We start from the raw sequence: 13,526 nt of genomic DNA, 5'->3' as shown, positions 1-13,526 counted from the left end.
CCCTCTAAATATCAAAGTTACAATTTATTCAGAGGCAGAAAGAAACAAGTTTTGACTGTATGAGCTTTTGGGCAGAGAACCTTGCCGCTCCCTTTTGACACGGCCGTAGTTATGACCGCTCACAACAGCCTCTGAAAGACTACACTGGTTCAAATCTGCAACACCCAGATTACTTTAAACTAAGAGTTTTAACAATTTACACAAACACACAAACTATGCACTCCCCCCCTCCCCCCGTAGAAGGGATGGTAATGGTACAAAACACTAACAGTTAAAATATTAACTTTGCCACCGAAGGTGCAACTTGATTTTAACTTCTAAGAAAAGTCTTATAGTGAAAGGGTGGCAACTTTATATACTAAAATGTTCATTTAAATAAAAGCCCATGATATTCAATCTTATATAAAATTCTACAAGGTTGGGCAAACAATAGTTAAGATGCTCTACAGTACACAGATACCGCCTCTCAAGATCATAGGCAATAATATCAAAGTTTCCAAAGATAAAAACATATTTCAGGTGTTAGGTCGTTACACTCCAAGCAATAAATTCGTTAACACACCAAATCCGACAAACATGACAGGGGCAGCTACTAACGTACGGTAGATTGATAGGGAGATTACCGAACAACCCGAACCGCAGGTTGCTCTAACCCACCCCTACTCCACAAGGGAAAAACGGACCACCAAATTTATAAACAACCACCTTCCCTCGGGTGGGCAAACGGAGAAGAATGATGGGACGAACCCAAAGCAAAATGGCTGGTAACCTCACCAAGAAAACATGTAGAATTTAACAACAGTAAATCAAACAAGATATCACCAATCACTTAACTTCTAATAAACTGCGATTTCTCGAGAACACCTGGCGCAGCAACCCCAAATCGCTCTCCCGAACCGTCTGCTGCCAGCCACTTCAACGGACGCAGGAAGGTGCGCCGATCTCCCGTCTCACGGTGTCGCAGCTCGTACCGGCCAGACTGATGTCGTGGGTTGACTCCTGTTGCTCTCGTGTCGACCGCGAAGCCACTACCCCTCGCTATACGCCGCGGCCCACTGGACTCACGTGGCGACCCTACATGCGCCGACCATCAAGACGGACAAGTCATCTTATGTCTCAGTGCGCGATCATCGACCAACCGATCGATCCCACCGCCAGTGACCATTGCCTGAGCAAACTCGAGTAGACTGGCGGTCTAAAGCGCAGACTCAGATGCAGGAACTAAGCCCCTACCGGACGACCACTCGCTGAATTCTCTTATTGGTGGAGTGGAAAGACTCTCATTTTACCCGCTTTAAAGGTTGATCCGAACGACAGACATACTAGCACTCCGAACGACAGACAGAGACTAACTACCTAACAAATGCGGACGAGAGACTGATCCAGAGTGACCGACTGGCGAGCTTATAGCGCCCCTTAAATGCACGTGAACAGGCAACCTTTCCCACAAGAGGGAGACACCAAAGCTGCGACTGCCACAGCGGCGCCACCGCCTGAAACGGAGGGCGACTGCTTCACACTACGCGCTGCGGCGTGCTCTTCAAAACAGAAATTTTTTTACCACGGCTCAGGTGTTTATCGAGCGCATTGTTAAGAGAACAAGGGTTCGAGATGTGAGACAACGGGTCGACGCCGCAGTATAGGCGGTAACATCTGTCATGCTTATTAACACGAGGCGAGAAGTGGAGTATCGTTTTGATACCTGTCGAGATACAGTGCCCACGTTGAATAGTATCAACATGCATAAAAATGTTCCAGCCCCTGTGTACACTGCTGGACGAGTGAAGTTATAAATCTTCGTAGATGCTGAATTATAAACAAATATTTTTGTATACCTCTGACCCGGACACTCAGTATTTTATACCACTGTAAATACATACATGGAAGTGAGTATAATGGAATAGGAATGTATGTAGTATACAATGACAGGTAGCGCATCTGAGAAACAGTACCATGTGTCACAGAGAACCGGATCAGAAGACTTCGCTTTGGTAAACAAACACACTGCGGACTGACAGCCGGATCTACCCCTGCATCTACTGGACCACCCTGAAATTCACGCTTAAGCTCCTGGCAGAGGAATCATTGAACCACCTTCAGACTATTTCTCAACTGTGACACTATTGAAAAGTGCGTGGAAGCAACGTCCACTTCAAACTTTTCTTGCGAGCTATGATTTCTGTTATTTTATTATTTAAGAACATTTCTGCCTCTCTAAGTGAGCGTCAACAATTAATTTTTGTATGAGGGAAAAGAAAGTTGGCGTTTGAAATTCCGTGATAAGATCTCAATCCAAAGAAAAACGCCTTTGTTTTAAAGGCTGTACCTGAACTCGCGTTTCGTACCCGTGACACTCCCCCATTTATTTCCTGTAAATAGAAAACGAGCTGTCCTTCTCTGAATTTTTTTCGATGTCCTCTGTTAATCCTATCAATTATGGATCCCATACCGGCAGCAATACTCCAGAAGACGACGCACAATAGTAGTGTAGGCAGTCCCTTTAGTGGACTTATTGCATCTTCTAAGTGTTCTGCCAATAAAACGCAGTCTTTGGTTTGCTTTTCTCCCAACATTGTGTATGTAATCGTTCCAATTTCTGTTGTTCGTAATTGCAGTCCCGGGTATTTAGGCGAATTTACAGGTTTCAGATCGGTTTTTTTTTCGTGTAACAGAAATTTAATGAATTCCTTCTGGTGCTCATGTGGATGACCGTATAGTTTCATTATTCAGAGTCAATTGCTACTTTTCACGCGGTGCAGATAATTGTCTAGTTCTTTCACCAGTTGGTTTTGACCTTCTGTTGACTTTACTAGAAGGTAAATGATTACTAGACCGTAAGTGACAGCATCACCTGCAAACAATGTAAGACAGGTGATTAGATTGTCTCGTTAATCGTCTACATAGATTAGGAATAGAAGATGGATTATAACACTGACATGGTGAATGACAAATATCACTTTTGCTTCATTCAATGATTTTCCTTTACTTACTACCAACTGTTATTTTTCTGAGAGCAAAGCACGCATCCATTCGCACAACGATACTCAATAGGCACATAATTCGATTAGAGGTCGCTTCTGGATTTCTGGAAATATGGACTCAATTTGAGATTCCTTGACGATATCGCACATTACTTCGTGTGAATAAACAGCTATTCTCGTTTAGAATTAGATCACTTTGAAGTTTTTTAGATGATCAGTTTTCAATTGCTATAATTTATTTCGTTATGCAATTAATATAATTTCTTCTTCTTTTTCATATGATTGTAGTGGCAGTTTGAATTTGTTTCTCGGCGGAAAACTATAGATATGACAGAAAATACATAAATATCTGCCCATCCACAAATATCAGTAAACTTTCATACTTGTCGGTCATTTTTCCATTCCTTGGTCAGCGTTGACCCAGAAGTGTCTCCTGCTGGGTCTCTTTTTCTGGTGTGAAAAAGTAGTTAGTACAGAGTCACCATCATCATCATCATATTCATCATCACCTGAAGCAGCATCTTCCTTTAAAGGGTTAGGCTCCTTCATGTGCCGAACTCATAAAAGGGATCATCTACTTCCTATTCTCCAATATAACGCGGTGTCTGGGTTTCCTTCCCCACAATATTTTCCATACGATGGTTCCAATTTAAGTTATCCATGATCGTAGCTCCTTGACATTTAGCTGAATCGACAACGTTAGGATGTGACTGATTTATCGTAAAGGCGAACTTTAAAGGAATTGTTTACGTTTATATGAAGAACCTTACTCGTTTCTTTGTTTACGGTTAAACTGTCATGTTTGGCACCGTGAAGATACATTTTCAACATTATTTTCCAATTCGCTTTGCTCTTCGGACGAGTTTACTAGACAGCAGCACTATCTGCGTCACGTCTAAGAGAAATATTCTGATTTTCTGCTAAATAGTTTAATGTATATTAGAAATATAAGAAGTTCTATAACACTTTACTTACGAGGATTACACCCACCACTTCTGTTTCACTAGGTAACATCCCTTCAGTTAGTGTGATCTTTCAGACAGACAAGTCGCACAACTGAGACGATAGTACATAGGAAAGCAATATCGTTGGAAGGCGCTTATGAGGAATGATATCAACGGCCTTTTGCGAACTCTGTAAATACGGAATCAATCTGAAAGCTCCTATACGATACGTTGTGCGAATAACGTGCCAGTTGTGTCTCACAAGATTGGTGCTTTCCAAATCCATGCTGGTTTGATGTCAATAGGTAATATATTTTGGGGTATTTCATAACTTTGGAACAAGGTATTTGATTACATGTCCTGCTACATGTCTATGTCAATCAGATGGACGTATAGCTCAGTGGATTACGTTTATTTTCTTTCGTATGTATCGCGGTGGCCTGTGCAACTTTCCATTCTTCTCACTTACCACAAATACTAGCATATTCCTCATGATGTCGTAGGAAAAACAATTAAGCTGCTGCATCGTTGATGCAAAAGATGCACTCCTAAATTGTTAGCCCACACAAGAAAGACATTGCCTGTAGAAACATAATCGCCCTGCTACGACTATGATAGTGTCATGACAACGTAGTGCAACGTGTCTGGTAACGCTGTGATAGTTTTGTTACTTCCTGGAATGGCAGAGAATTATCTTTCAACATTCACTTGATATACCAATCAGAGATTCTGAATGAGTTGCACTTTGGTGTGTCATAGACATATCTAATATATGTTTATCGACAGGGGAGATGACATTCTCCGCAGCAGCTACAACTAATCTCGTTGTCTACAATGCGAATTATCTGTATCAGACATCACAAGGGGAATGCGGAGGCGATAAATCAAAGAACATAAGCGACATTGCAGGTTGGGGTAGGTGGAGAAATCGGCCGTGGCAGAGCACGCACTGAGTGAGACCGACCACGTAATAAAATTCGCCGACACGGAAGTTCTGGCTCTAGAGAAGCACTATCACACGGGCTTGTTCAGAGAAGCTGTAGAAATACAAAAACACGCGAACAGTTTCAACAAGAAAGAGGAAAGCCTTAAGGTAAACGGATTCGGGCTTCCCGTACTGCAGCGAACGACCGTCGCAGGTAGCAAGAGGAGAACCGCACCGGAAATGACCGAGGAGACGCCCTCGGACGTTGGCGCGCCAGGTACACATAGTCTGTGGCTGCGGGCTCCAGTTCACCACCGGCAATGGAGGGTGAAGCTTTGACAATGCCAGCCACTCGGGCTGGCGAAACGCCAGTAAAATCATTAGATGAACGATGGCCGAAGAACCTAATACAGAAGCCAATAGGCAGTTTGTCAAAAATAAAGTGATCGTGTGGTGTTGTTGGCCGGGAGTCACCATTCGAGGAAGTTCAGCAGCGAGGTTGCAAGTCTTATTTCAGGTGACTCCACATTGGGCGTGATGGCGAGGAGGACGACACAACACGCAGTCCACGACCAGAGAAAGCCTCCAAACCGGCCAGGAATCGAACGCGGGCCTGCGGCATGGTAGACAAACAGGCGGACGTTCCATTAGGTTTTTCTATTATATCAACTGTTGGTGATGAAGCGATTACAGAAACTGACAAATTCCTCCTAGTACTACGTGCGATTAATTATTTTAAAACTTTTGCTTTCGTTTTCAGAATACACTTACGTCCGAAGTATCGCCATTGTTTAAATATTTCAGCCTGCTGACTACATACTTCGTATATTCAGCCAAGTCACGGAAAAAGACAGTCACAATCTCTATCTTCTTCGGTCAATCCTCGGATTTCTGTCAGAGAATTACAGTCTTCAAAAAAAAGAATGTTGAAATGTGTGTGAAATCTTATAGGACTTAAGTGCTAAGGTCATCAGTCCCTATGCTTACACGCTACATAACCTAAATTATCCTAACACACACACACTCCTGCCCGAGGGAGGACTCGAACCTCCGCTGGGACCAGCTGCACAGTCCATGACTGCAGCGCCTGAGACCGCTCGGCTAATCCCGCGCGGCTGCAGTCTTCAGTTAACCCTTAGTGCCTGACGTGGGAAATTCGTAGCAACGATTTCAGATTGGCTACAATGTTTCCCTTTATCTATTACACTATCACTAGAGTTTTCTCATGTATGTCCATGGAAATGGATTGCACTATTACCGCTAGTCTGAAAAAAGCTCACAGACAAAACCGGCAAAGCCGAGTACAGCCACATGTCATAGGCTGACGTACCCGCAATGAGACAAGCGCCGCTCCCTGATGGGGGGTGACAAGCCGGCGTGCGGACTGCGCCATCCGGCTCCGCCCGGCTTGAATGAGTGGCGTGTCACGGGCAGGTGTACAGCCACTCTGCATAATGGCCTGTGTTTATGGGAGCGCTCCCGCTGCCGCGGTCCAACACTTTCCGCCAAATACCCCGACTAACAGGTGCTAGGCGCAGGCTGGCACCGGCTTTACACTACTCTCGATCGCAAGCAGCTTGAACCTAATGACACTGTAGTTTAGTAGAGCCGCATCGTACCACAGTAGCTGGAGAAAGACAAAACACAGGCCATTTCACAAATAGCGCGTACCTCCTGTTAAGTGGTTTGTGATAACACGTATGCTGCACCACAGTCCTTGAATTATTGCAGGTACCTTATCCCCCAGATCGGCAACATCCTCGGTGCCATTTACGCACCTTTGACGAGAACCTTAAAAATGTACCTGTCAGAGACTTCGACACCCATTCGGCTGGGTGGTACCTCGCAGCTGCTCTAGCGCCTGAGGGCAGGCAACCCCTTCGACAACCCTTAGGAGGAGTCACCTGCCCTCAGGCGCTACAGGTTGCGAGGTACCAGTTAAATGGGTGTATAAAGATCGTATCTCTTCTTTCGGACATGTCCGAAAGAACAGATACCATCGGTGACCATGCAGCACTCTTAGAATGAAATGATAATTAAATCAAGACCCTAACGTGTCGACAGGCGTTATATACACCAGTTGAAACTGTGTGCCCCGACCGGGAATCGAACCCGGGCTCTCCTGCTTGCATGGCAGACGCTCTATCCATCTGAGCCACCGAGGACAGAGGATAGTGCAACTGCAGGGATTTATCACTTGCGCGCTCCCCATGAGACTCACATTCGCAACTTAATGCCCACACACTACATTCGTAATGCTCCTGCTCATTACACTCATTACTCGCGGCAGACAATCTTACCGAGTACCGTAAGAGTTCAGGCAATGGGTGTGCATCTAGCACAGAAGAACAAGGTCAATGGCCGGTTAGCCATAAGTATGTGAAGATGGTATCTGTTCTTTCGGAGTGTTCAGCGTGACGCATTGCCGTCCTACGGGCCCGGGTTCGATTCCGGGTCGAGGATTTTCTCCGCTCAGGGACTGGGTGTTCGCTGTCTTCGTAATCATTTCATCCCCATCCGGCGCGCAGGTCGCCCAATGTGGCGTCGAATGTAGTAAGACCTGCACCAAGGCGGCCGGACCTGCCCCGCAAGTGACCAATGACGCCAAACGCTCATTTTCATACCAGCCATTGACCTTCTTCTTCTGTGCTGGATGCACACGCATTGCCTGAGCTCTTACAGTACTCGGTAAGATTGTCCGCCGCGAGTAATGAGTGTATTGGACAGGGGCACTACGAATGTAGTGTGTGGACGTTAAGTTGGGGATGTGGATCTCACGTGGAGCGTGCAAGGGATAAATCCCTGCAGTCGCACTATGCTCTGTGCCCTCAGTGGCTCAGGTGGATAGAGCGTCTGCCATGTAAACAGGAGATCCCGGGATCGAGTCCCGGTCGGGGCACACATTTGCAACTGTCCCCGTTGATGTATGTCAACGCCTGTCGACAACTTCGGGTCTTGATTTAATTATCTTTCAGTTAACTGAGTGACTATCGAACTCCCTCATAGGTAGATTTTTAACGCACTAATCAAAGGCGCGTAGGCGGCACCGTGTATTTTACCTAACTGGAGGGATCTTAGAGAGTCCCTTTGCCGTTTTATACTCTCACATATCAATGTTGCGCCCCACCGTGACCACACCACAGGAGGTCGCAAAATTCGATGGCTGAAGAAGAATAAACACTCGGGTTGCTGCTTCGGATTACTTTCAGGTTTCGTCGAATGGTTTTGAATGATCCCTAGTGATTCCACCCCTTATACCGCAACAAAAACTACAGTTACACTATGCTCTAAATGGGACGGATTATGTTCAATGGCTTTGCAGCCCCATGGTGTCCTGAAGAGTAGTGTTGAAATGTCCGGGGTGTATTAACAGTGTAGAACTTCAAGAGAATGGTCCTATTGCTGATTGCTCCGTGAACTGTCGTTTTCTACTGCGACTGATTGCAGCCGAATAGGCCTCGTAAAGTCCAACGGTACCGACCGACTGCCGTGTCATCCGCCGGACAGGCGTCATTGCATGCGGATATGGAGTGGCACGTAGTCAGCAACAACGCCTTCCAGGCCGCTGATAGCTTTTGTGACAGGAGGCGCTACTTCTGAGAAAAGCAGCTTCTCCATTGACGCCTTTTATGCCAGCTCCTGAGGACGTTTCGTGTCGATTCTGATCGGCGGTGTGTCTTAAGTGTTTTCCTTGGCCACCCAGAAGAAAGCCGCGTGGTTTCAGCAGTGTGTGTCGCGGTTGGGACCTTGATCACAGAGGCGTCAAAAGAAGGGCTTATATGTGGGTAAGATGTGGCGTGGAGAAATTTTGTGCCAGTGTGACATCACTAACCACCGTACACCTCGCATCAACATCTAAGTTGTGGCCTTTTATCACATGTGTGACATCTTACTGTTTCAAAGGTGCTCAAAGGTGATGTCGCAGGGTGTCCAGCTTCTGCAGCATTACAAGCGAAGGTTTGCATTTATGAGCAAAATTTCAGACTTATGTGTCGGGAGAGAAACATCAGGCTTCGAAAAAACTGACACCTTTTGCTCAGTGTAGTAGGGCCTATGATGCGGCAAGTCATAGCGCGGAGCAAAGAACCCCTCCTCGGCACTTTTAACCTCATTTGGGCATCAGGTCACTTTCGCGACTCATGGCGAGAGGCAATTATGATTCCACTCTGAAACACGAGAAATCCCGCGTGTACACTAGTAGTTACCTTAGTGTTGCGCTCACTATATGTGCGGGAACACCTTTAAGCGGACGGTCAACTGCCGCCTTGTCTGGATCTTAATATCTTTCAGAGCGGTTTCATGACATATCACACCACCTTTGATAACTTTGCCCTCCAGGTACAGGCCATACAACTGGCTTTACTGTGCCGCAATCACGTAGATGGTATATTTTTTGACATGGAGGGAGCCTACGATACTACTTTGAGCCACAGTATCCTCGGACGGCACAACGAATGAGGTTTTCGGGGATGTCTTCCCATCTCCATACTCTCCTTCCTCTCATCACGCTATTTTAGATACTAAGTCGGTCACGTTCTCTCTGGCCTATTTTAACAAGACGAAATTGCCCCGCAATGTAATGTCTTTGCCATAGCTATTAATAGTATCACTTCAATAGTTAAACGTCCTGTCAAGTGTTCCGTGTTTGTTCACCACTTCTCTGTCTTTTGCTCCTCATCGAGTCTTGCAAAAACTTGTCAATTGCAACTGAGTATTCGACGGTTGCAGGAATGGGCGGAGAAGAGAGGTTTCAATTTCTCCCCGAGGAGTGTGTGTGTGTATGTGTGTGTGTGTGTGTGTGTGTGTGTGTGTTTGTGCGTTATTTTAAACCGTTCACTTTCTGTTTTAAACTTTCCTGAGTTGCGATTGGAGGCAATTGTTCTTACTTTTACAGACACTCACATTTGACTAAATATACAAGGTGGCGCACCTTAGGGACCAACAAGATAACACGTTCATTGACGCGGTGATTGGTAGACGGTAAATGGGTTTCCTCGGCCCTCTTATTTAAAAACGTTGGATGCGTTGCACCATGGAGGATTTCGGCTGGCCGTTGGGGCCTTTGGAACCAGCCTCATACCGATCCATTGTGCTGAGGTTAGCGAACCGCCGCTTCACACCAGACGATGATTCATCGTGATACAACCGATCTTAAAACACTGTCCACGCCTTATACACCTGCGCTCCGTACCACTGCTCGGAAGGGATTTTTCGAAGTCAATAAATAGTGACGATGTGTTATGATATTAGTGCGAAACATTGTGTTTTAGAGATGGGTGGGGTTATTTTGAGAGTTCTACCAAGGCTGGAGCAGGTCTGCATCCTGGCCCAAAACCATTTTAGTCTTTACGCATTATAAACTCCTGGAAATTGAAATAAGAACACCGTGAATTCATTATCCCAGGAAGGGGAAACTTTATTGACACATTCCTGGGGTCCGATACATCACATGATCACACTGACAGAACCACAGGCACATAGACACAGGCAACAGAGCATGCACAATGTCGGCACTAGTACAGTGTATATCCACCTTTCGCAGCAATGCAGGCTGCTATTCTCCCATGGAGACGATCGTAGAGATGCTGGATGTAGTCCTGTGGAACGGCTTGCCATGCCATTTCCACCTGGCGCCTCAGTTGGACCAGCGTTCGTGCTGGACGTGCAGACCGCGTGAGACGACGCTTCATCCAGTCTCAAACATGCTCAATGGGGGACAGATCCGGAGATCTTGCTGGCCAGGGTAGTTGACTTACACCTTCTAGAGCACGTTGGGTGGCACGGGATACATGCGGACATGCATTGTCCTGTTGGAACACCAAGTTCCCTTGCCGGTCTAGGAATGGTAGAACGATGGGTTCGATGACGGTTTGGATGTACCGTGCACTATTCAGTGTCCCCTCGACGATCACCAGTGGTGTACGGCCAGTGTAGGAGATCGCTCCCCACACCATGATGCCGGGTGTTGGCCCTGTGTGCCTCGGTCGTATGCAGTCCTGATTGTGGCGCTCACCTGCACGGCGCCAAACACGCATACGACCATCACTGGCACCAAGGCAGAAGCGACTCTCATCGCTGAAGACGACACGTCTCCATTCGTCCCTCCATTCACGCCTGTCGCGACACCACTGGAGGCGGGCTGCACGATGTTGGGGCGTGAGCGGAAGACGGCCTAACGGTGTGCGGGACCGTAGCCCAGCTTCATGGAGACGGTTGCGAATGGTCCTCGCCGATACCCCGGGAGCAACAGTGTCCCTAATTTGCTGGGAAGTGGCGGTGCGGTTCCCTACGGCACTGCGTAGGATCCTACGGTCTTGGCGTGCATCCGTGCGTCGCTGCGGTCCGGTCCCAGGTCGACGGGCACGTGCACCTTCCGCCGACCACTGGCGACAACATCGATGTACTGTGGAGACCTCAAGCCCCACGTGTTGAGCAATTCGGCGGTACGTCCACCCGGCCTCCCGCATGCCCACTATACGCCCTCGCTCAAAGTCCGTCAACTGCACATACGGTTCACGTCCACGCTGTCGCGGCATGCTACCAGTGTTAAAGACTGCGATGGAGCTCCGTATGCCACGGCAAACTGGCTGACACTGACGGCGGCGGTGCACAAATGCTGCGCAGCTAGCGCCATTCGACGGCCAACACCGCGGTTCCTGGTGTGTCCGCTGTGCCGTGCGTGTGATCATTGCTTGTACAGCCCTCTCGCAGTGTCCGGAGCAAGTATGGTGGGTCTGACACACCGGTGTCAATGTATTCTTTTTTCCATTTCCAGGAGTGTAAAAAAGATTCAGCTCCAGTTTTTCGTTGTAAGTACCGTTTGCTTTTTGTTTTTCTTTTTTCAATTTTACATATCATCACAGTTTTCTAGTTGCATAAACTGATGGATCCAGCCTAGGGCACACGCTTAGCTGTTCAATAGTGCTCCCAGACCACGTTTTCACGATTCGTCTTCCCTGTGAATGCACTGTATTTACTAGGAGCTAAATGTGACCCTGAAGGCATTTCAGGTCGAACGGTTTCATCTGCTTCGATTCCCTTAGTGCCGTACATTCATTGCAGTACATGTGCCCAGCAGAGGATCTGGTCCATCTAGTGCACTGCCGACTATACTTCGTTCAATGGTAGAGGGAGCAGGTATAATTCTGCTGGGTGTTTGGGCACGTGGGGGTTTGGGGATGAACAGGCAGACTGAGCCGCCAAGGAGGCCTGCAAGGAACAGGACGTGGCACAATACGCCATTGCTCTGCAGGCTGGCAATTCACTGTTGCGTTATTGTTGCATGTAGTTTTGTGGTGGAGGAGTGGCTGGCCATGAGGGACGACAGGCAGAAAGTGGTGAAGCCAACCATCCGGCAGCGGTGGACCTCCTAGCTGTCACGTGGGATGAAGCGACCCTTAACCTCTTCCAGTTGGTCACGTCCCCAACACATGGCTTCCGATTCTGGCGAGACGATCCCCAAGTCTATGAAGCCCGTAGCGTGGAAATCATTCAATGCCACATTTTTGCTGAGTGCATTTTATGCTGTGGAAGAAAGGCACAGTGAATTCCGGTGGGAATCTACGCTCTGTTCTAGCTGTTCAGCGTCCGGCGAAGTTAATGTGTCTCACAGTGGATGGTTCATCCTTTTTGTTTCAGTGATCGGCCAGCCACTGTTTCCTCTTGTATTCTTTCACATCGTTCCCTTAATTTTCTTTATTGCTGTAAGTTTTCACTCTTACAATGTATGGTATTTTTGTCATTCTCTCTCTCTCTCTCTGTGCGTGTGTGCGTGTGTGGGGTGTGTGGTGTGTGTGTGTGTGTGTGTGTGTGTGTGTGAGCGCGCGCGCGCGCTAATTAAGGCCCTTATTTCTGGTTTCCTCTGTAGTTACAATTTTTATCTGTTCGTGCCCTTTAATCATAATGATATCATGAAAGTTTGGCACTAAGGACCTTGCTGTTACACGCCGGAGCAACATATCATTATCCTCATCAATCAGCCTGTTCTTTTTCCCCAGTCTTTTTCTCCATTTGCTGGAGATATTTTTAAATCGGTGTGGAATATACTCATAAGTGTATGGAACTGGTAACATGTATTTTCTCTCTGTGTCTGGCAAGTTCAAATATTGTCTAAAGATGTATTCAGAGAACGAACAGCCCATCTTGAAACTATACTAATGTCTGCAAGCCACATATCAAGTTGCGTTTTAGCGCGGCCCAGAGACGTTCGGGAAGTGCACGGCGTCTGCAATAGTAACAAACCTCAGTAGTTCTTACAACCCTCTCACATGGTTTCTCGTGTCTTTAGAAACCGCAAAAAGTAGGTTATACTGATTAGTGGTGGATAAAGGAAGGAAAATATTACCCAACAAGAAACAAAGAATCACTGAGATATTTAAAGCATCCAGGTGGACCTGATCAGTGGATGAATGCTTATGATTTCAGTTACGGCACCAGTATAGCCTGCATGGTACACAGTTGGTCAAATTCTGTTTGTCGTCACAAAATTACTTTCCCCCTCTGCTAATGCCTCGCAATAAAAGCTGTTATAATCAGCGTACTGGAATCCTTCGTCCAGCACGTAATCGATCAGATTTGGTAGGCCTTACGTAAATATATACCCGCTTCAATCCGTATTTCTGTATCAAAGCGTGAAACAATACCAGTGCGACGGCAAATTGTATATGCTCTTTCGTA

The 13,526-nt window shown here is 46.8% G+C and overlaps 1 protein-coding gene and 1 non-coding gene across 2 annotated transcripts in view; both read right to left on the bottom strand.

Annotated features, from left to right (window-relative positions):
• Window positions 1-13,526, bottom strand: part of LOC126095384 (gonadotropin-releasing hormone receptor-like) — an 825,102-nt gene that overhangs the window by 434,170 nt on the left and 377,406 nt on the right. The gene's annotated exons all lie outside the window — the stretch shown is intronic.
• Window positions 6,942-7,015, bottom strand: Trnaa-ugc (transfer RNA alanine (anticodon UGC)). Its single transcript has one exon. It is a non-coding gene; the product is annotated as a tRNA-Ala (tRNA).

This window comes from Schistocerca cancellata, chromosome 8, assembly GCF_023864275.1.
Source record: "Schistocerca cancellata isolate TAMUIC-IGC-003103 chromosome 8, iqSchCanc2.1, whole genome shotgun sequence".
Taxonomy (NCBI): Eukaryota; Metazoa; Arthropoda; class Insecta; order Orthoptera; family Acrididae; genus Schistocerca; species Schistocerca cancellata.
The sequence above is the reverse complement of the archived record's forward strand: the minus strand, read 5'-3'. Positions and strand labels throughout refer to the sequence as shown.